General features: G+C 36.2%; 2 protein-coding genes across 14 annotated transcripts in view; one reads left to right on the top strand and one right to left on the bottom strand.

The window, feature by feature from the left end:
- Positions 1–6,194, bottom strand: part of LOC309647262 (histone-lysine N-methyltransferase SETDB2-like) — an 82,836-nt gene extending 76,642 nt beyond the window's left edge. For 3 of the 9 annotated variants that reach the window (XM_082434412.1, XM_082434414.1, XM_082434419.1), the window contains exon 1: positions 5,530–6,194. The gene's annotated coding sequence lies outside the window, so the exon portion shown is untranslated. The remainder of the gene's footprint in view (positions 1–5,529) is intronic. The other 6 variants (XM_082434418.1, XM_082434417.1, XM_082434416.1 and 3 more) reach the window with 3 other exon arrangements.
- A 71-nt stretch (positions 6,195–6,265) lies between these two features.
- The window catches only part of CAB39L (calcium binding protein 39 like), a 94,499-nt gene continuing 76,897 nt past the window's right edge, over positions 6,266–23,867 (top strand). The window contains exons 1-3 of one of the 5 annotated variants that reach the window (XM_082434505.1): positions 6,266–6,362; positions 18,794–18,945; positions 19,565–19,637. The gene's annotated coding sequence lies outside the window, so the exon portion shown is untranslated. Of the gene's footprint in view, positions 6,363–6,408; positions 7,813–18,793; positions 18,946–19,561; positions 19,638–23,867 lie in introns of those variants that run through there. The other 4 variants (XM_082434502.1, XM_082434503.1, XM_082434504.1 and 1 more) reach the window with 4 other exon arrangements.

Genomic DNA, 23,867 nt, shown 5'->3' with positions numbered 1-23,867 from the left:
TGCATATTTGTAAATAATAAAATATATAAGGAAAAAGAGATTGTTATAACAATAGTGCTATCTTTTAAAACAGCATGAACTATTATGAAAAAAGAATGCATATTAACTGGAAAAACATGTAAAATATCAATATTAGGAAAATTACAGAAAAATGAAGAATCACCTACTTAATATATGTTAATTAATATAAACTATCTCCATTTTATAAAACTTTTTAAATGGGGATAATAATGCTGACTACCTCAAAAGATTGTTGTGAGGTTAAGACATAATAACCTAGAATAATACTTGGCACATTACAAAGGACTCAATAAATGCTAGCAATTATTATTATTCTTTCAGTATATATACTTTTAAAACAAAATTTGAATTTTAGTATATATAATTTTTTATAATCTTTCATTGATAATATATCCTGTACTTTCTCTCGTCATTAATGTTTTCCTGTAATATGACTTTTAAGTGGCTGTATAATGTACTTTGGTCAATAATCCATATATTAAATTACACTAAAGAACTGCAATAATTAAAATTTAATAAGTTAATAATTAGTACTATAAATAAACCTCTATAATGTACATTTAGATTATTTCTATTTTTCCAGTATAATAAATAAGGCTGGAATATATCTTATGTATATCTCTGATTATTTCCTGCAGATATACACCTAGAGGTAGAACTAAAAGGTCAAAAAGAGGTCAGCAATTTTAGTCTCAAGATGTTAGTCCACATATAAATTCTTCTCCCACTGCCACACCAAATCTGAAGAAATGGTAATTTTTTTTGTAATTAAAAATATAAAGTCATGCTGAAAGCAAAAAGGGAATTCTCTATAGATTGAGTCTGCACGACCTCTCTGGGGAAAGGAAACAGATGGGAAGTTGCAGAGATAATGCCAACCACAAACACATCACCACGGCAAAAGGAAGAGCACATCCTCTCAGAGGAGATGAACACACAACCAAGAATCATCAAACATATGAAGAAAGCTATACCATGAAAGAGACTTAACAAGCCCACCAAACTGATGAACTTATATTAAGGAGGAGAATTAATAGAGCATCCTGAAAATAATTTTAAAGCAAATATTGTATTTAATATCAAAGAGCTAAAGAAGGAAACCTCATCTATGAAAAAACATACAATTTTAAAAAGTAACCAATTGGCTATCTTGGATATAAAAACAGTTACTGAATAAACTCAATAGATAGATATAATAGCATAGACTCAGATGAAGAGCCAGTTAGTAAGCTGAGAGACTGAGTTGAGTAATTCACTCAGAACACAGAGCAAAGAAATAAAAGGAGGGATAACTAGAATGAAGAAGAGGCAATAATGACCAAAAAATTCTCAGAACTGGAAAACACATTAGCCTACTAATGTGGCTAGTGCAGGTAAGGGTCCATTGAGTATCAAGCAAGATAAACTTTTTAATACATTCCACTAGACAAACCATGGATAAACTTCAGAATATCAAGAAGAAAGACAAAGTCTCAGAAACTTTCAGAAAATCTAGATTATCTAAAAGGAATGTTTATCAGACTGGTACTCAGACTTCTCATCAGAAATGCCAGATGCAAAATGTTACGGGAAAATAAGTCTGAATCCAGAATACTATTTCAGCCAAGGTATCTTTCAATAGTGGGGGGGGGGGGGGGGGAGGGGGCGGGAAGGCTTTTACAGACACTCAAAGACTCTGAAAGAAATAAAGAAGTACCTCATGAATAAAAACTAACGTAGAAGGAAGTACTGAGGTAAAAGAAGCAAAAGTGCGCAAATAAATGAGTAAAACACATTAATGCTAGATAAATACAGATTAAAAATGGGTTTTAATGACAAATGAAACCAAAATGCTAGAAGATATAACCATAGGAAATTTATATTCTTTTTTGAAGGAGGGATGGAAGAGGATTCTTGCAAGATCTGAGAAAATAAAGTAGAAGCATACTAAGTTCTTCGTAGGGAGGATATCAATACAAACGAAATGTAGACTTTGTTAGGAAAATATAAATTTAATAATTGTGTTAAAAATGTAAAAGTAGGGACTTCCCTGGTGGCCCAGTGGTAAAGAATCCGCCTTACAATACAGGGGACGTGGGTTCGATCCCTGGTCAGAAAACTAAGATCCCACATGCCGCGGGGCAACTAAGCCTGTGCGCCACAACTACTCAGCTCGCGCTCCTCAACTAGAGCCCGCGCACCCTGGAGCGTACAAGCCACAGCTAAAGAAGCCCGCGCAGGACAACGAAGAGCCTGCGTCCCGCAACTAAGACCGACGCAGCCAAAAATAAATAAAATTTAAAAATAATAAATAAATCTTTAGAAAAAAATGTAAAAGTAATCTATGAAAAAGAAAACAGAACAAAGAAAACTTGGGGCAAACCTCAATTAAAATGAGAAATGGAAAAATATAAGATATAAAAGATACAATGGGAAGCAAGGTAAATAAGAGGACAAGAAAAAGGCCAATTATGTTAATTATCACAAAAAAGGTGAATGTGTTAAGTCTTACTTACTAAAGGACAAACTCTCAGATTAAATTGCAATCAAAACCTAGCTATATTTTAAAATAAGAGACCCACTTAAATCTCACAAAATGGCATCAAGAGGTTGAAATGAAGGGATGTGAAAAAAAGACATACCAGCAAATACAAGAAGAAACATTCATATCAAACAAAATAGAAGTTAATATAAAAATCAATAAAAGAGACAAATATTTTACACTGACAGAACAATTCACCATGAATATCTAATTGAACTTACTGACTAAATACCAATTAGGCTCAAGAAAAAAAGAAAAAAAAAAACAATTAGAGGGATAAGTACGAAGGAAATTAAAACAATTAAAGATCTTACCAGAGCTACATGCCACACATCCCCACCTCTCACTCCCAGTATACCTGGTCCAAAAAGTTTTATAGATGAATTCTACAAAACTTTCAAGGAATGGATAATTTCCATAGTTTACAAACTGTTCAAGAGCAGAAAAAATATGGGAGGCTACTCAACATTTTTTTGAGGTTACTGTAACCTTGACACATAAGAAAAGAAACTCAAGGCCAAACGCACTTCTTGGTATAGAAGCAAATGTAGTAAGTAAAAACATGCAGCAGTAGAGTAAAAGTATGTTACCAAAGTATGGTTTATACCAGGAATACCCAAAAAGTTTAGCATTGTAAAGTTACTCAATGTAAACTTCTACATTAACAGATAAATAGAGGAAAACTATCATCTTAAATACAGAAAGACACACAAAAGAATTTCAATAAAAGTCAACTATTCTGGGGCGGGCGGGGGAAGAGGAGGAACTCTTGCAAACTAGGAATAAAAGAGAATTTCTTTAACCCGATAAAGACTACCTACAAAAACAAAGAAGTAAATATCATACTCAATGAGGAAACATCAGAAGCATTTTCGTTACAGTCAGGCACCAGATGGGGACACTTGCCACCAATGGAAGTTTGGTACTGGAAGTCTTAGAGAAATACAGTAAAATAAAAAGAGACCTAAAGATTGTAAAGAAGAGAAAAATCTATCTGTAGAATAAATAATTGGAAACTAACAAACTTAAAATTTTAACTTAAAGTTAAAAGCCAACCAAAGAGTTGGGAGAAAATGCTTGTAACATTTTTTAACAATGGTAGCAAAAAGTGGACATAGCCACAGACTCTAAAGAAATTTTTAAAAATTATACAGGATACACAGTAACCAGGACGCATAAAGAACTCCTCAAATCATTAAGAAAAAGATAATTCAATAGAAAAATGGGCAATTTTAAAAAAGAAATGATAGAAACATATATATTATAGGTCAATAAACATATGAATAGATACTGCAGTTTTACTGGTAATCAGAGAATGAAAAAAATTTTTAAATGAGTATAATTTTCATCCATCAGATGGACAAAAAGTACAAAGATAGTATCTCATGTTGATCTAGATTGTAGGGAAATTGAACTGTCATAGACTACTTTGTAGGATGTGTAAATTAGTAGAAGTATTTTGGAGGCAAATTTGGCAATACCTATTAAAATTAAAAATGTTCATAACTTAAAACCAAGCAATTCCACTTTTAGGTATATATTCTTGAGAAACAGCACATGTGCTCAGCAAAACAAATACAAGGATATCCCTGCAGCACTGTTTGAAAGGTGAAAAACTGAACAACCTAATGTCCATCAAGAGGAGAATGGTAAATAAAATGCGCTACATAGTACATATCAAGCAAAATATAATTTAACATGAAAATCGATAAATGAGACAAAGATAAGTATTTTACATTAACAGAACAATTCAGTCATACATTGGAACACTATCGAGCAGGTGAATGAAATGAGCTGTAAATAACATAACAAGCTATAAAATAACAACACGTTTACACTGCAAAAACACTGTCAAGTGAATAAAATTACAGAATTATATAGTGTGATACCATTTCGATTTTTAAGAATTACAAATGCATATATGCACGTACAGAGAATATGTGAGTGTAAAAAAGGACTTGAAGGCTCTGCATCAGTCTTGAGTGTGGAATGGGGGGAGAAGGGGGTAGGTAATTCAGGGATTGTGCTCTTTATCTGTAAGGTTCTAATTTCATAAAAGGAGAATGTAAAAATGCACTAATTTAAAAATTAAGTATATAACTTTCAAAAAGGGACTGTCCATTTTAAAGCCTTCTGGAGCATACTGCCGAACTGCCTTCCAGGAATGTTCTACCAATTTATACTTCCACCTGTAGCATATAAGCACACTCAGTAATAGCTTCGTTTTAAAGAAAGCTCTCACCAGTGTTGTTCATACCTTCTAAAAATTTAAAAGTAACTGAACTACAAAATTAAAACATGTTTACTGAAGAAAATTTGCAAAATATAGTAAAGCATAGAGAAGAAAATTTAAATCACTCATAATCTCATCATCCAGAGACAACCAGTGTTATTTGAGAGTGTAACAGGATTTTAAAATTTGCTCATATTTTTTCCCCTTCTTTTTCATTTTGGCAGAAAAATAGTCTGTTTCGCTTCAATTTATGGTTCCTTTTCGTTTTTACAAATAGGCTCTTAGGAAACTGTGACCATTTCCTCTCTGTTATGTTTTAATTGTGATGACAGTAATCAACATTTATTGCGTATAAACCATGTGACAGGCAGGCTTCTAAATACTTCACGTGTTCGTATTAATGTGCCTAACAATCATGTGGGATAAATTAGCATGCCCGTTATTCTCACAAGGAAGCTAAAGCTGCCACACTGTTAAGTGGCAGAGAACAACTAAGGAACCAAGCAGCCTGGTTTTTGAGCCCGTTTTTTGATTATTCCAATCTACCGCCTCATTAACACATGCAGAACTCACTGCAGGTTTCCAACTGCCGAAGAGCACAATTACATACTGTTCCTTATTTTATTTAACTACCTCTTGGGGATAATTCCTTATTGGATCGTGGTTAACGAGAGTCAGGAGCTCTTAGGATCTGACCTCAACTCCGTGATCTTGCGTAAATGATTTTACTTATTTAGGGTTTGTGTGGTCTTACCTGTGAAATGGGTCAGTGGTTAAACCATCAAATTCTGCTTCTGGATTTTGGACTGCAGTCCACTCCCCGCAGACCCTTTTACAGCCTCAGGATCCCCAGCTGCTTAGGAATCACCTCACATGAAGATGTGCATCGGGTGACAAGAGACTGGAATGCGGGTTGAGAACTCAGTGCGCCCGCAGTCCCTTCTCCAGCCCGGGACTGCACGTGGGTGAAAGAAGGAAGGTGACAAGGGCTGGGATCCACGCGGCCGAGAGTTCCGCCGCGTTCCCGGGTGCTGGGCCGAAAGAGCCGTTGGGAGGGCCAACCACAGCCGTGCCTCGGTTACACCGGCTCGACTGCGGTTTCCACGCCGCCCGCCAGACCGGAGGGCTGCGCTCGTCCCGCTCCGTTGGCGAGGCTGGGCTCCCCCGCGGGTCGGACTCCTCTCCCACTGCACGCCACCGAGACCTCACGGCCCCAGGTGCCCTCTGGCCGGGAAGTACTTCACCATTTACTAGACCTCACCTCAGCAAAAACAGTCCCGCCTCGCTTCAGCCGGGACGGAGGACCTCTAACGTCCAGGCCTACCTAACGCGAACCCGAAATGGGAGGAGTCGGACACTGACGGTTTCCACCACTTGGCCCGGAGCCCATTGGCTGCACACCCACTGGGTCCACGCCTCAGAACTTCCGCGCGCGTACCGTCGGCAACGCGGCAGCGCCGAAGCGCGCCGTCTCCCGATTGGCTGCCAGAACTCTCGGGTTGTCTCGCGCTCTCTGGCTGGACCAATGGGGATATCCGCAGTCGAGAGGACGGCATCGCTGGAGTGGTGGCTCAGCTGTTTCCTCTGGTAGGTGGTTGGAGCCATCTTGGGTGTGTCTGGGACTGGGCTGCTTGGCGGTTGAAAGCGTACTTAGCAGCGCAAGATGTAGAGGTGTTCTGAGGGAGCAGTGGAGGAGAGGAAGGGCCTGAGGAAACAGACCTGGCGCCTTCTTACTTCCCTGAAAGGAAAAGGTTTTCCTGGTCTGAGTCTCAGCCCTGGCTAGGAAGAGCGAGAAATGGTGGCGGTGATGGGGATCGCAGGCTTTGGTTGGTTTGTTATTGTCGGGGCTTGGCGAGGACTCTGATGCCTTAACAGTGATCCCTTGGGTTCCAGGGAACTATTCCAATAATCTTTGTCTCGAAAAGATTCTGACCATCAACCCTCTTTACTGACAAAGGAGGTTGGCTGATGGACTACCTGATTCAGAAAGGAACAAGGCTGGTAATGGAAGGGGACGGGGAGATACCTCACGACTGTCCTCAGATTCGAAAGAGACGTCTTCATTTTCTGTCGTTTGCGAGGGAGTAACTGCTAAAGTGTTTGCCCTACTCGGTAGTTAACCTCTGACTAAGGCCCTCCTTTGGTAGAAGTGAGCGTCAGGTTCTGCGTTAGGGCAATTTTATTCATTAGTGTACAGCCAGCATTCCTGCAGTGGTCTTTTTTTAAAAGCAAGAAAGTGGTTGATCTTTGCAGAAACAGTGGAAATGAAGGAAGAATTTTGTCAAATTTTGGTTTTCCTTGTTACAATCTGCTGAAGATTTAGGAATCTCCGGGTTTGCCTTGGCATCCTTGGTTGCTTCGTCATGGGTAGGGAGAGGTTTTTGTAAGAAAAAGCATCTTAACTTCTGAGCTCTTTGGGGATGGGAGGAGGGAGACAGGAATTACCTCCTTTTCCTCCTTATTATTTAAAAAAATCGAAGTAGAAAGCACGCATGGTCATTCATTTGAGGGGAAATTTTATCGGATCTGAAAACCTAGCTGAAAGGTTAATATTTTGTGATTAACTTCAGCAGTTTTGACACTCATGAGAAGAAAGCAAAGACACTTATTGCCTTGAGTTTAGTTTTCATTTATCCAAGGTTAACTGGTAACCCAACTCAAAAGTACCATGGCAGGAATACCAAAGAGAACAGCAGTAAAATAATAATTGAAAATTAATTTTCTTTTACAATTTTACTTTTTATTCATGAGTCTTAAAAACTTAAGTTGCAAGAGTTCCAGTATCAGTAATTTAGTGTTGAGTTGATGGCTAAGGTACTACGTACGTAAGAAATGTTGGTGTCTGCGGAGAGTTTTGGAACCAATCCTGGGCGGATTTCCAGGGAGGACTGTATAGGCTATCAAAGTAAAGTTGGTGGGAATTCCCTGGCGGTCCGGTGGTTAGGACTCTGTGCTTCCACTGCAGGGGGCACGGGTTCAGTCCCTGTTTGGGGAACTAAGATCCCGCAAGCTGTGCAGTGCAGCCAAAAAAATAAAAGTAAGCAATTGGTGGCTAACAAACACCGATAACACAAAGTAGCTGCTCAGTAAATGTTTGCAAAAACTTTTGGATAGCATTCACATATCATAGTTCCTGGCATATATTCAAAAGTGTAATTGTTGATTGAATACATTTAAAACATACAGTAATTGGGAGGTATGGATATATACATTTTTTTAGCCTAGCTGAAACATAATTTTTAAATCTGCTTTCTGGAAAACTTGACCTTCAATTTGTGTGAACTAAATTTATTTGTTGCTTCCACTTTATACATGTGAGTAATAATGAGGACAGGTTCATAAATCTTTTGTGAGGTCTGTTTATGAGATCCTACTATAGGGAAATTTAGATAATGAAAATGAACCCTCAAGTAATAATGCTGTAGTTGCCATTTTTTCTTGAAAGCGTACAATCTCAGTAAATGATACCAAACTTATTAGTGCCTTCGATCTCTTCTGTTGGAGAAAATTTATTGCTTTTCTATTTTCTTTTTGTTTTGAGTTTTATTTTATTTATTTTTTTATACAGCAGGTTCTTATTAGTTATCCATTTTATACATTTAGTGTATATATGTCAATCCCAATCTATTTTCTTTTTAACACAACTTAAAGTCAAAATACTACGTTTACATTTACTATATTGCGTAAATATGTTCTGTATGTAAGTAATTTTAAAATAACAAATTAGGTAAGTGTCTTCAGATTTTTCTTTGAAGAATACAGTTCTCTAGATTTCATAATATATAATCTGAAGATCTGTAGAAATTTTTAAAAATATCACTTTTGCATGAACAATGTTAAGTGACTTTAAGTAAAAGTCATTTAACTTAGATTGATATGTTAGAGATTTTTGAAGTACCAGAAATACCTTGCTGGGCTTTGTAAATAATTTTGACCATATAAATGTCACTTTGGGGGAACATTTTGAGATTTTCAGAAATATTTCTATATTCCTCCTTAATTTGGTGTGTTTCACCATTATTTTTCTGGTATTCAACCAATAAGGTCCATTATGGGAATAAATTAAATGATGTGACTAAAAATAAAAAATGACTTAAAACTATATAAAGATCATCCTACTGCATAGCACAGGGAACTATAGTCAATCTCCTGAGATAAACCGTAATGGAAAAGAATATAGTAAATGTATATATGTATAACCAAATCACTTTGTGGTACAGTAGAAATTAACACATTGTAAATCAACTATACTTCATTTGTATTTTTTAAAAAGATTTATTATTTATTTATTTTATTTATTTTTGGCTGCATTGGGTCTTAGTTGCGGCACACGGAATCTTCTTTGAGGTATGCGGGATCTTTCCTTGCGGTGCGCAGGCTTCTTTCTAGTTGTGGCACGCAGGCTCCAGGGCACATGGGCTCTGTAGTTTGCGGCACGTGGGCTTAGTTGCCCCACAGCCTGTGGGATCTTAGTTCCCTGACCAGGGATTGAACCTGCATCCCCTGCATTGTAAGACGGATTCTTTACCACTGGACCACCAGGGAAGTCCCTATACTTCAATTTAAAAAAAAAGAAAAACAAAACAAAAAACCTATGTAAAGATCAAAATGACTACTGCAGTTTGTGGTGTTCAGCTAATCAATGAAATTGATTGGATGCCTGAATCATGAGACTGTCCATTAACTACTGAAAATGATTGTGAGGTAAACACATGGGACATTCATATTTCACTTAAAGGAGTAAACTTTAAATTATTATATATTTTGTTTTTTTTAAAGGATAGGGGAACTGAAACACTAAAGTTTTGCCTTTACTGTGACTTCTCCCTTTGAAATCTCATTTGTTCCTGCTGTTTAAACCATCATTTTTGTGCAAATGAGCCCTAATTCTAAAGTCAAGTTCTGCTCTCTTAAACACACATTTCTCACAGCCTTTTGGACAATTAGATCTACTCAATTTATATACTACTCTTCCTCTTTCATGTTTCCTATCTTGATTAATGGGATAAGCATCTTCTGAGTGACTCAGATGTAAAACTTCAAATTCTTACTTCTCCTTTTGCCCAATTGTATAATCTGTAGCTTCAGCCTCCAAAATGGCTTTCTTCATTTTCTGCTCTCACTGCCACTGCCCTAATTTAGGCCTTTCTTTTCTTTTTCTTAACAACATTTTATATGCCATTGTATTATTGACAAAGCCCGTACTCCTTAACTTGAAATTTGTATTAGTTAAGATTAAGGTTTGGCTTCTGTGATGGAGAAACTGAAAAATAATTGTTGTCTAAAAAAATATTTTTTTAATAAAATAAAAAGTTTATTTCTTTCCTAGGTAAAAGTATGAGCTGACCAGGTAGCTTTGCTAGAAAAAGTCAGGGCCCAAGCTCTTTCTAACCTGTTGCTCTGCCATCCTCATACAGCTCCATCTTGTGGACCAAGATGGCTGCTTCACTTCCTGCCATTATATGCCCCAGGCTTTTAACTTAAAGGCTAAAATGTATGGGAGCGGGGAGTGGGCAGAATATTTGCAAGTGGTAGTAGGAGTAGTATTTTATTTTCAACCTTGGGTTTTAGAAAGTTATTTTTAATATCTTTACAAAATTTTTTAAAGTAACAATTTCATCATTTCTGTTATGATTTCATGAACTTTTGATGATTCTGTTAGGTTCCTTCAGTTACATTTGGTAGAAGTAAGGTGGGTTGCTTGTGACCCTCAAATACTGTGCTCACGGCCTATCACTTGCAGACCTAGGGACTGGTACTTTCCTTTTCTCTGTGTGTAAAAATGATTTCCATTGTCTCAAATTACTTTCTTTTGAAAGTAATCAACGCCTAGCTCAACTTCCTCTTAAAGTATAAATAGGTTTCATTCAATCACAATCTCTTCTAATCACGCTATACTCAAATTGTGCATTTTATACAATGCTACTTGTTTCTTACAAGCTTGTGAGAAACAAAATAACTCCCTGGAAGGCAAGACTACTTCCTGAGTCTGATGAACACATGTTTGTATGTAGTTGATATTGGATAAATGTTCATTTGAAGTATATTTCATTTTTCAAATAGAATAAAGAATTGAGTGGGGAGGTCAGAGGTAGGCCTATATTGCTTTACATGTAAAGTGTGGTCTATACTTTTGGCGAGTGTATTCATTTCTTACAAATCAACATATAAAAACATCAGTACCGGGGGGGCTTCCCTGGCGGCGCAGTGGTTGGGAATCTGCCTGCTAATGCAGGGGACATGGGTTCAAGCCCTGGTCTGGGAGGATCCCACATGCCGCGGAGCAACTAGGCCCATGAGCCACAACTACTGAGCCCGTGCGTCTGGAGCCTGTGCTCCACAACAGGAGAGGCCGCGATAGTGAGAGGCTTGCGCGCCGCGATGAAGAGTGGCCCCCGCTTGCTGCAACTGGAGAAAGCCCTCGCACAGAAACGAAGACCCAACACAGCCAAAAATAAATAAATTAATTAATTAATTTTTTTAAAAAAACCAAAAAACATCAGTATCCGACAGAAAATGAGCAAAGGACATGGACTCATGGTGACAAAAGTATAAGCACAAACGGCTTCCATGAAAAGTATTTAACTTGTAATTAAAGAAATAAATACTTAAAGCAATTTGTCGGACTGCATCAGAGACATAAATATGTATACTCTTTGACCCTTTCTAGGAAGCTTCTATGAACATGGAGATGGAGTCAAAACTTTTTGATCACAGTGTAATTTTATACTTGTGAAAAATTGGAAATAAAAATTACCCAATGGTGGAAGAATGGTTTTATAAATTACGGCACACCCATCACGATAGGCTATATTTCAACCTTTTAAAAGGATTATTTGCAAAGGGTATTTAGTGATACAGGCTATTTAATGACATAGAAAAATGATCATTATTTTCTGTTACATGAGAAAAGTATAGAATAGTAATTGAGGAAATGCAGTGAGATTCCACTATACAACCTCTTAGAATGGCAAAAAAACAAAACAAAAAGAAAAAGAAAAGAAATAACACAAGTGCTGGCAAGGATACAAAGCAACAGGGCTCAAATCTTGCTGGTGGGAATGCAAATACTATAGCTATTTGGAAGACTTTGACAGTTTCTTATAAAATCCAACATACCTTTATTATATGACCTAGCAATCCCACTCCTAGGTTGAAATTTTCCAGCAAGATATGAGAGCTCCATTAGCTACTCTCTCTTGCCAGCATTTGGAATTATCAGTTTTTTTTTTAATTTTAGCCATTATAATGAGATATGAAGTGACATCTTATTATGATTTTAATTTGCATTTCCCCAACAACTGCTGTATGCTTTTTTCATGAAATGAAAACCTGTAGTCTCCCCTCTGCAAGTATTTATAGCAGTTGTATTTATAATCACCAAAAACTGGAAACAACCCAGATATCTCAACTGGGGAATGGATTTTTAAAAACTGAAATATGTCTGTACAATGTGACACAGGAACGAACCTCTTAGTCTAGGATAACATATAAATATATTGGAAAAGGGACTATGAGATAATTACATACTAAGTTATCATAAGAAAAAAACAAATGAGCCGTGGAGGATTGCATCATATAATGAAAACACACCAGAAAAAAAGTGGCCAGAGAGCAGATGAAAATGGTAATTAAATATTTCAAAATAAAGCAAAGAGAAATTAAGGGAAAGATGAAACCTTTGAAAGAACCACACAAATCAGAAATAAAAGGGGCTCAGAAATGAGGTGAATAAGCTATGTAGAAGGATGTGAAATGAGAGCTGGCAGAACTCCAGAAAGAATTAGAAAAAAGGATATTTTTAATGATGATTAAATTAGAAAGAGAACAAGAGTGAATATACATCATAGAAAGCACAATAAGAGAAATAAAGAGTAGATAGGAGAAAATTGAAGAAAATCAAACAGATGAAGCTTTTTGAAAAGGGGCCAAAAGAAAGTGACAAGACAGGGACTTCCCTGATGGTCCAGTGGTTAAGACTCCACACTCCCAATGCAGAGGGCCTGGGTTCGATCTCTGGTCAGGGAGCTAGATCTTGCATGCCTCAACTAAAGATCCCACATGGCACAACAAAGATCCCATGAAGATCCCATGTGCTGTGACTAAGAGCTGGCACAGCCAAATAAATAAATAAATATTTTTTTAAAGAAAAGAAAGTGACAAGACAGACAAAGAGAGCAAAAATAAGTGTATTAGGAGTGTATTTGGTTTTGTTAAACCAAAGCACAGAGGTGATGGTTATGTAACATTAACAAGTATATTGTGACTATACTTAATGCCACTGGATTGTATACTTAAAAATGTTTAAAACAGTACATTTTATGTTGTTTGTTTTGTTGTTTATTATTGTTGTTTATGTTGTTTATTTTACCATGATAAAAAGAATTGTAAACCAACGCAGTGGAACAGAACAACTATTAGAACTATAATTCAGGAAAACTTTAAAGAAAGTTTAAATCTATATACATTGAAAGGCACACTGTGAATCTGGGGAATTCAACCCAGAACAGTCAGTTAACACAGAAGTATTCTTGTAGAATTGTTGGATTTTAAAAATAAAGAAAAAAAATTCTGCTCCCATGGAAAAAAGACCAAGTAAACCTGGAAAGAAAATTAGACTGGATTAGATTTTTTTTATATATAAATTTATTTATTTTTATTTATTTATTATGTTCGGCTGTGTTGGATCTTCGTTGCTGCGCGTGGGCTTTCTCTAGTTGCAGTGAGCGGGGGCTACTCTTCGTTGCGGTGCGCGGGCTTCTCATTGTGGTGGCTTCTCTTGTTGCCGGCTCTAGGCGCGCAGGCTTCAGTAGTTGTGGCTCACGGGCTTAGTTGCTCTGCGGCATTTGGGATCTTCCCAGACCAGGGCTCGAACCTGTGTCCCCTGCATTGGCAGGCAGATTCTTAACCACTGCGCCACCAGGGAAGCCCTGGATTAGATTTTTTAGCAGCAACATTTCATGCCAGATAATAACAAAGCAACATTTTTTAAATATTCAAGGAAATAAATACTCCATATCTGACCAAACTATAGTTCAAGAACTCAGGCCATTAACAAGCATATATGAACATGAAACAACTCAAAGAATAATGTTCCTATAAATCTTTCTTGAAGAATATACTAGAGAACAGATTTCAGGCAACCAGGAAATGACTGGAGAATCTTTGACATGAGGTCAGGTTGTAAGCACTGAGTATATCTTGTGTAGCACTAAGATTGTAAGATAGGAATAATTGTGGTAGAATGGTATGTAAATGTTGTATAATCTGATGATGTAGAAATAACATAGCCCACAGAAAAAGGGAGGGGGGAAGGGGAGTGTAAGTGAAAAGTAGAATAAAGTGGTTGTTTGCCTCATAGGAATTAGCTGTAAGGAAAAGGATAGCACTTGAAGCTGACTGATGGACATAAACATACTATAAATAGTATGTATACTTAGATGTGTAAGATAAAACGCTAATAAAAGTAATACCAGTGATCAAAACTAGATGGTGGGGGAGAAGAGGAAGTTACTAATTTTGTTACTGCTAATCGCAGGGAACTAACAGTATCTTAAAAAGAGGGGAGGGGAATGAAGAGTATTGTATAAAGATATTACTATAGAGTTAACCCCAATAACAAAAACGTTCCTAAATACTAAAGAAATACCTACCCTAAAAAGAGCAGAGAACTATGTAATGATATGCACACATTTTCTATATGTATTTTATTTCTATATGTATTTATTTTCTATATGTACTTATCTGTACACACACACAAAATGAATAGAACATGAATCATTATCACAACACTAAATATATCAGGTATATTAATAAATGTATATGGGCTCAACTTAATGATCGCTGTATGCAAAAGATACAGTTGTAAAAAGTATGAATAATAAAAGGAGTTCATAAGAAATGAAGAATAATTTTAAAATAACAACAATAGAGGGAAGGGTGAAAACATATCAGGAAATGCAAATTTTTTAAAAAGCAAGGTTCATCATCTTGGTATCAGACAAGCAGAGTTTAGTTCAAAAAGCATTAAGATGAAGGATATTATAAAATATCCCTTATGAAGCTAACGGTTATATTTACAATGAAGATTTTTTAAAATATCTATTTACCAAATGACACATCAATAGTTTTCGTAAAGTAAAAACTACTAGATATGAAAAGGAATAGAAACCTGCTAATAATAGAAGACTTTAACACACCTCTCTCAAAATGTCAGGTTAAGTGGACCAAGAAAATTAGTCATTATTATACATAATCAGTAAGGTAGATCTTACAGATTTGTATCAAAGTCTGAATCCATTAATAGAGAATATGTCTTCTCAAATGCACATAGGACAGTTATAAAAATCTATTATGTATTAGACCACAAAGAATATATCAGTTCCAAAATATAAAAAGTCAAAATTTTGACCATATGTAATAAGACTAGAAAATAATTTAAAAATTTAAAAATTAAACCTGGGTCAAGGTTTCTGTAGGATGGTGGCAACTGTCTAAATCCAAATCTCTCCATACATCCTTTTAAAAAACAATACAGGGCTTCCCCGGTGGCGCAGTGGTTAAGAATCCACCTGCCAATGCAGGGGACACGGGTTCGAGCCCTGGTCCAGAAAGATCCCACATGCCGAGGAGCAACTAAGCCCATGTGCCACAACTACTGAGCCTGCGCTCTAGAGCCCGTGAGCCACAACTACTGAAGCCCGCACGCCTAGAGCCCATGCTTCACAACAAGAGAAGCCACCGCAGTGAGAAGCCCACGCACCGCAACGAAGAGTAGACCCCACTTGCTGCAACTAGAGAAAGCCCACGCAGCAACGAAGACCCAAAGCAGCCAAAAATAAATAAATAAATAAATTTATTAAAAAAAAAAAAACCATACAGATCTGTAAGGAGAGCAAAGTAAATCACCACCACCCTTGCCTAACTAATGTAATTTCAAATTATGATTATGTAGGCAGATAAACTGAAATGCAGCAGACTCAGCTCTGGACCCCATGCTGAGGTGACAAGTGAGGTTGAGACTTCAGAACAGAGAAAAAGGAAGCAGGAACTGGCGTCAGTAGAATGCAAGTAAAATAACTCCAAAAAGAGAAAACCCCACCCTAAGGAGGGAAATACTAAGGTTTGAGACTCCTTAGACAAAAGGGACTTGAAAGTACACGGGATCAAAGAGGCCATCTCAGAAAGATATTGCTTCTGGGAACAGAATGACTTGGAAGGGTCACCATTTACCTGGAGGCTTGGTGGTAAAGAGAACGAAGAGGTAGTAGAAATTAAGGATCTTGGTGAAACAGAGTAGAAGATAGATGAACCCTTTTTCACCCAAAAAGGAGTCACTGGTTTTTAAAAGTCTGTACTTTATTAAACCAACAGAAGGTGCTATTGAACTAAAAAAATCCAGTATTTCTTCCAAATCCCTCACTCCTGTCTATGTACCGTTGTTAATTAGCTTAGGAAAATTGAAACCCTTCAAAATGAACAGAAAATGGCAGGCAACACCCATATAAGGTTACTATAAGTAGAAAAATAAAATGAGAATCAAAATATTTCAGCTGATGAAAAGTCTCCCCCAAAGCTTACTCAACTAAAGAGCTAAAGAAAACTACCTGAATTAAATACTCCTACCTGAATGAAATACCCTTAAACGAGCATTTGCAGAGATAAAGTCTCAAATTCAGAACCCCAAGACAAAAAAAGAAGGGAAGAAATGGAAGGTGAATTTACTGAACTCAGGAAACGAAATGAAGACAAAAAATAATCATCTTTTAAAATGACGCTAAAGTCCAAGATACCTAACGGAAACAATATAAGGGGCATTGAGAAAAAATATGAAGACAGCCAAAAGAATGAAAATTAAATGAAGAAAGGTAAAAAGTCAGAGAGAAAATGATTTATATAGATGATATGTAAAATTAGAGTTCCTAAGAAGAAAAAAACAGTAGCTGAGGTAATATTTAAATTTAAATCCACAAAAACATTCTGGAAGTAGATTTAAATCTACGTATTGAAAATGCTCCTTGTGTACTGGGAAAATTGATCCCAAGTAGTCAACACTAAGTCATGTCCTAATAAAACTATTGGACTTTGAAGATAATGAAAAGTACCTCTGGGCTTCCAGGCGGAAAGAAGAGGTTAGCAACAGACTTCTCAATGGCAACATACAAAGCAAAATAGGCATGGAAGAAATTTAAAGTCTATGAAATTGTAAGCCAAGGATTTTATAACTATGACTCAATCTCAGAAGAAAATTAAAACTATGATAAATTCCACTATATTAAAAAAATATTTACATGGTGAAAAATGCCATGAACAAAGTCAAACGACAAGTGACAAACTGGGAAGAAATATTTGAATTTACAGCACAAAGAGCTCATTTCCTTAATGAAAATAACCTCCAAAAATCAAGGCAAATTACCATCAACCTGGTAGAAAAACAGGCCAAAGATATGAAAATAGATTTCATGGAAAAAAATGCAGATGACAAACATATAAAAGATGTTCAACTTCAGTCATACAAAGAGAAATACAAATGAAAGCTATTCTAAAAACCACAAGTACACTAAAGCCTTTCTCACCAAAATCTATAGTTATATAAAATGTTCTATGGACTGTGGGGAAACAGGCACTTTGATGCATTTCTGGTGGGGATACAAAAGCACAAAGCCCAGGAGGGAATTTAGTAGTATCTGGCAGAATCACATATGCGTGTGTCTTTTGACCCAGACATCTAACTTAGGAATCTGTTCTAAGGACACACTGGCATAAAATATAAACTGGCATTTGTATCAATTTAGTCACAACAGAATTACTTGTATTAGTGAAAGATTGGAAATAACCAAAATGCCCATTAATAGGGAACTGATTAAAGTACATGCAGCAATGGAATAATCTCCAGGTTGATGGTGTCCCTTCCAAGTCACCCTTTTCACCAGAAGGCATAAAGAGAATGTAGAAAGTCTCCATGTACCAATATCAGGTGATCTGCAGAATATATTACAAAGTGGAAAAAACAAAGGCACAGAAGAGTATATAGAGTAATCTATTAAATATGTAGAAGGAAGGAATGGGAAAGGTGCCAATGATAGAGAGATTTCTCTAATTATAACTTGTTTACATGGTTTCAATCTTAGAATCATGTATGTTTACATATTCAAAAATTAAATTAAGTAGAAAGGTAAAAAGAGAAGAAAAATCTACAAAGGAAATAAATTTACATAACTGTATAGAAGTTTGGTGACATAGCCACACAAGAAAAGGAACAATTTTAGTGACTTTAGAATATAGATTTTGGACTGTACATTGGCCCTCTGTATCTTCAGATTCTCCATCTGCAGAGTCAACCAACCATGGATCGAGAATATTCAGGGAAAAAAATTCCAGAAAGTTCCAAAAAGCAGAACTTGAATTTACCCCATACTGGCAACTATTTACATATCATGTACATTGTATTAGGTATTATAAGTAATCTAGAAATGATTTAAAGTATATGTGCAATGTGCATAGGATATATGCAAACCCTATGCCATTTTATATAAGGAACTTAAGCATCCGTGGATTTTGGTATCCATGGGGGGTTGGAGCTGGAACCAATCCCCCATGGATACCAAGGGATAACTGTACCTTCTTAGCGGGGTATATTCAGTAGTATAATTGTTGTATTGCTATTTTTAAAGTATTTTATGTCTATTGGGTAAAATAAGTGTTGCAAAATGTTAATTGTTGAACAAAACCACAGTAGTTTATCAGGGCTATGACTTAGAAAATTTATTCTGGAAAGTCCTTTGATAGATTGAGCGAAGTGGAAATGAAGTACAAAATTACACAGAAGGACAGCTAACGTAACAGAGTACAGGTTACGTAGCAGGCTTTGTGCTGGGCACTATATATATGCTATATAATTTGGCTCTTGCAGCTACCCGTTGAGACTTGTGATATTATTTTCCTAAGAGGGATGTTGAGATTTAAACCCAGATCTATGTGATTCCAAAGCCTGTGTTTTTTCTACTACATTATTGCAGGATATACATCAAATATTGAGAAGAAAGAACATCCAGAGCTAAATGTTCTGTTTAAACCAGTAGTTGCTGCTCAGAAAATAAATAAAGATGCAGACCCAAAGTCAGTGGTTTATACGTTCTTCATGCAAGAGCATTGTATTAAAGGAGAGAGTGTAAGTTTTCTCTTATTTCTAATGGGAAAATGCAAGCATACACACATGCACACATAAATGCCCTCATACTGATGTTGGAGATAAAAATTTTATAAAAGTTGCCATTGATGACTGAAATTAGTGACAGATGCGAACTAAAACTATGGCAAAGCAGAAAAGAAAAAATCTAGCAGGCATGGGTTTTCATGATGCTGTTAAAAGCAAAAAACCTTTCAAAGCTTCCTTTCGTGACACTTCAAAGCTCTTCTAAGCTTTGCACAACCTTTTTGTATTGGCCTTTAAGATACTAGTTTAGATAAGGTGGTTTCCTCCTGTGGAAGATTAGGGCTGATAGAGATTTCAGTGGTGCTAGAGTTCCCCTCATCCAAGCCACCCCTTCACATTTCTACTGGTTTTCCCTAATGATGAAATATTTTTATTTGGTTCAGTACTACTTTTTAAAAAGTCTACCACTTGAAGTAATTGGGGTAGGGAGATATTCCTATTTTGATTTGATTCATTTGTATATGATTATGATGGAAATTCAATTTATAATTCTATGTACATGATAATAAGAAAAACGTTGAAATCTCTATAAAGATTTTTAAAATTAATTTTATGCTTTTCTTTTTGTCAGAAGCTGTGTTGATCAGTGACTTTGGTGAAGGCTGAGAAAGTTGAAGAAAATTTGCAGATGATACACAACTTCTAAGGTAAGCTAATATAATAACGCAGGCAAAATTTTAAGTACCCTTGACAAACTTATAGACTACAGTTAACACACTAAAATAAAATTTACAGGAGTAATTATAATATCCTGATTTAAATTTTACGAAGCAATCGTAGAAGTATTAAATAGACTTCCATTTCTGGCAGTATGATAGACAAGACATCCACCAAATATGTAAAATACTAGATTCAGTATTTTAAAAATCCTTTAAAATGAATGGATGAACCTATAAGAAAATAAGGGAAACTTTCTGGAGCTAGAAACCAAGCAAGTATATTCTGTGAGGTAAAGGAGTGCTGAAATCACTGAATACTTCGGGGGCATCCATCACTTTCTGTTGGCATAGAAACTCGTGCATGGAGAAGAATGGAGACTGAGGAAAATTCCCTGCGTTCTGCAAAGTGAAGGGGGCCTATCAGAGACCATCCTGGAGAGGCATACAGCTCTGGGTGGAGTTAAAATCCCCCTGAATAACTCCTGGTTACCTGCTTACATTCACTTGGATTTGAGGCCTTATTTTACACTATTTTCATGGTCCTTAAACTCTACAAATGGAGAGTTTTAATTTAAAATAGACTTGGGTCCAAAAGAAAATAGACTTGGGTCTGTAACACTCTTCAGTACCTGCCAGAAACAATCACAAATCCTCCATGGAAGGAATTATCAACCTAGTTATCAAATAATCATAGTTAAAATTCTAACAAATAAACTCATTTTTTAAAAAAAAATCACAAAACATAACAAGGGGAAAAAATCAAAACACTATGAGCAAGAGTCAGCAGAAATCACAACTGAAACAGATCTACAGATATTTCAGCTATTAGAAATATCCAATACATAAGATAAATATATTTAATAAATAAAAGAGGGATTCTAACCAAATGTAAAGTAGATAGCTAGTGGGAAGCAGCCGCATAGCACAGGGAGATCAGCTCGGTGCTTTGTGACCACCTAGAGGGGTGGGATAGGGAGGGTGGGAGGGAGACGCAGAGGGAGGGGATATGGGGATATATGTATATGTATAGCTGATTCACTTTGTTATACAGCCGAAACTAACACACCATTGTAAGCAATTATACTCCAATAAAGATGTTTAAAAAAAGAGGGATTCTAAAACATAAATAAAGAGTAATAGACTATAAAAATGACAAGGCACATTAAAATAAGAATGAATTAGAATATCAGAAATGAAAAATCTCATAATAGAACTTAAAAATTTAATAATATGTTAAACCAGCATATAAGGCACAGTTAAAAAGAGTAAGAAACTATAGTTGACCCTTGAACAACACAGTTTTGAACTGCATGGGTCCACTTATGTGTGAGTTTTTTTCAGTAAATACATACTTCAGTACTACATGATCTGCAATTGGTTGAATCCACAGATGTGGTTACCGCAGTTATGGAAAGCTGATTGTAAAGTTAAACATAGATTTTTGACTGTTGGTGGTTGGTACCCCTAAACCTCAAGTTGTTCAAGGGTCAACTGTGCATGGAAGGCTATACATAGAGAAAAAAGATATAGGAAAAATAAAAGAGATGGCGAGATGATTTAATCAGAGTAGCAGGATACAATTTATGAAGAAAGTTAGTACTAAAGTAGAACACTTCAGAGTAAGCCTAAGATGAGCTTCTCTAGAGAGAAAGCATCATCCCCTTTGTAGGGGCAGGAAAAAAAAAACAAAACCAGAACTAATTTGTTTTTAATGGGTTCCCCAACTCATCAGTTAAAAGTCAGCACTTCCTCTTTGTCTTACTTTTTTATTCAAGACAAAGAATATAGTAGAACAGTAATGTGATTCATAATTTGAAAAAATCAATTGGAGATTTATTCACAAATATTTGCTGAGGATAAAGCAGTGAACAAAACACAGAAGTTCCCTTCCTTCACATTAGCTTATGTTCTAGTGTCATTAAAGTTGTCAGTTAGGAAGTAAAAATCAGGACAACAGCAAACTTATTCCTTTCCTTTTCACTCATAACTTTCCTCAACATGGGGTTATAATGGAAACTCAGGAGTATGCAGAGTTCACCATAGTCATAGAATACAACAGTGTAGAGTGTATACATTATATATATCAGAGCCTACATTTTAAAAAATGCCTATTTCTTGTGTCAAAAAAATAAAAAATGCCATTTATAGAGAAACGTAGCTGCTGCTTTAAAAAAAAGAAACATTTTTTTCCACTTACGAATGCTATGGTTGAAAACTTGATTTTTTTCTTAACATTTGTTGAGTGACTAATTATTGAAACCCTTAAGCATGAACTGGATGCTAAAACAGCTGCTCTTTTGCGATTAGGTGATGTTCTTCAGGGAATTCATGCCTGAATCTACTGTATACAATTTTTAGGTGCTTTATTCAACCAGTGCCAGTGGCATTTCATCTTTTAACCTTGGCACTCCAGTTATACTTTCTCTTGCACTTGGGAGGGTAGCCACATTTGCCACAGATGGACTTATGTCGATGGTAGGCCTTAGAGCCACAACAACAGCACAGCATGTGTGTCTTATTGCTATGCTTTGCAAGTGACGACATTCCCTTCCTCATCTCGCTTCTGATCATTACAGAAAAGAATGAAAGAAGAAAAAGTAATCAATCCTAACACCCAAAGAAAATTACTTCTAAAATTTCATTGTACTTCCTTCTAATTTTATCTATGTAAAATTATATGTGTGTATGGACACACAAATGGTTGTGTGTATATATATAATTTAAAAGTGAATTTGAGGGACTTCCCTGGTGGTCCAGTGGGTAGGACTCCACCCTCCCAATGCAGGGGACACGGGTTCGAGCCCTGGTCCAGGAAGATCCCACATGCCATGGAGCAACTAAGCCCATGTGCCACAACTACTGAGGCTGCTCTCTAGAGCCCATGTGCCACAACTACTGAACCCACGTGCCACAGCTACTGAAGCCCGCACGCCTAAAGCCCGTGCTCTGCAACAAGAGAAGCCACTGCAATGAGAAGCCTGCACACCGCCAGAAGAGTAGCCCCCACTCGCCACAACTAGAGAAAGCCCGTGTGCAGCAATGAAGGCCCAATGCAGCCAAAAAAATAAATTAATTTAAAAAAAAAGAACCGGCACAGCCAAAATAAATTAAAAAAACAAAAAACAAAAAAAACCGAGGGGCTAATCAGCTGTGTCAAATGAGTGAGTCAAAGGGATGGATAGTGTTTCAAAGAAACACTAATAAACTGCTCACATTTAAAAAAATAAATAAAATAAAAGTGAATTTGAAATATTCATATTTATTCTATTTTTTGATTTTTATTTAACATATTATTTTTCTTATATGAATATATGACACTTTAAAATATTATTTTGACACCTCTATTAAATTCTATTATAAGATGATAGCATAGCATAATTTATTCAGCCTTTTCTTTTTGTAAACATTCCAGGCTTTCCTATTATAAATAACATTACGATAACATCGTTGACTATCTGGCCATATCTCTGATTATTTTCTCAGGATAGCTTTCTGTTAGTAGAAATAGTATGTTAAAGAGCATGAATATTTTGATAAATTGTTTTCTAGATATATTCTTAGTGATTTTATTCTACACAGCAGCATATGAGATTTTGTCTCACCACATTCTTGCCAATGGTAGTTTATGTTTTAAAAAATCTTTCTTCTATTTCTTAGGAAGATTGGTTCTGCTTCTTATAACAGTTATGCTTTTTTTACTAAGGTGAAAACTTTTCATCTGTATTTTTGATTTTGTATTGAGATGGAGAAATCGTTGGTCTTTTAGTAGTTGGCACGAGAATTTTTGTTTTTGCAGAAAATGCTGAATTTGTTTGGAAGAAATGCCTTGATAATTCATTTGTGATGAATATTGAGTCTACAAGGGGCTTGTTCAAGTATGAGAAGATGATTGTTAAATTGCCTTTTAATGAGGTGTGTTGTGTCCATTGGAAGGGCCTGTTTTGTTAAGGTTCAGGATGAGTTACATACACAGATTTGGAAGTAGAAGCTGGGACAGAAATAATGGGAAGAAAAAAGTGAAAGGTACAGGGAAAATCTGGCAGGAGGGGAATGGGAACCCTCGAGAGATGTTAGATGAGACTTTCCAAGTGAAATGCTGTATATTGTGTAATGTGACTCTCACTGTGACCCCACAAATAAAAACGTATGGAAATTAGGAAATCCTTGGTGTACCTGGATTTCTTGCAGAAGCCAGTGAAGGGGCTGAATGCTAATGTT

Source organism: Balaenoptera physalus (genome assembly GCF_965194825.1).
Source record: "Balaenoptera physalus genome assembly, chromosome: 18".
Classification (NCBI taxonomy): domain Eukaryota; kingdom Metazoa; phylum Chordata; class Mammalia; order Artiodactyla; family Balaenopteridae; genus Balaenoptera; species Balaenoptera physalus.
The sequence above is the reverse complement of the archived record's forward strand: the minus strand, read 5'-3'. Positions and strand labels throughout refer to the sequence as shown.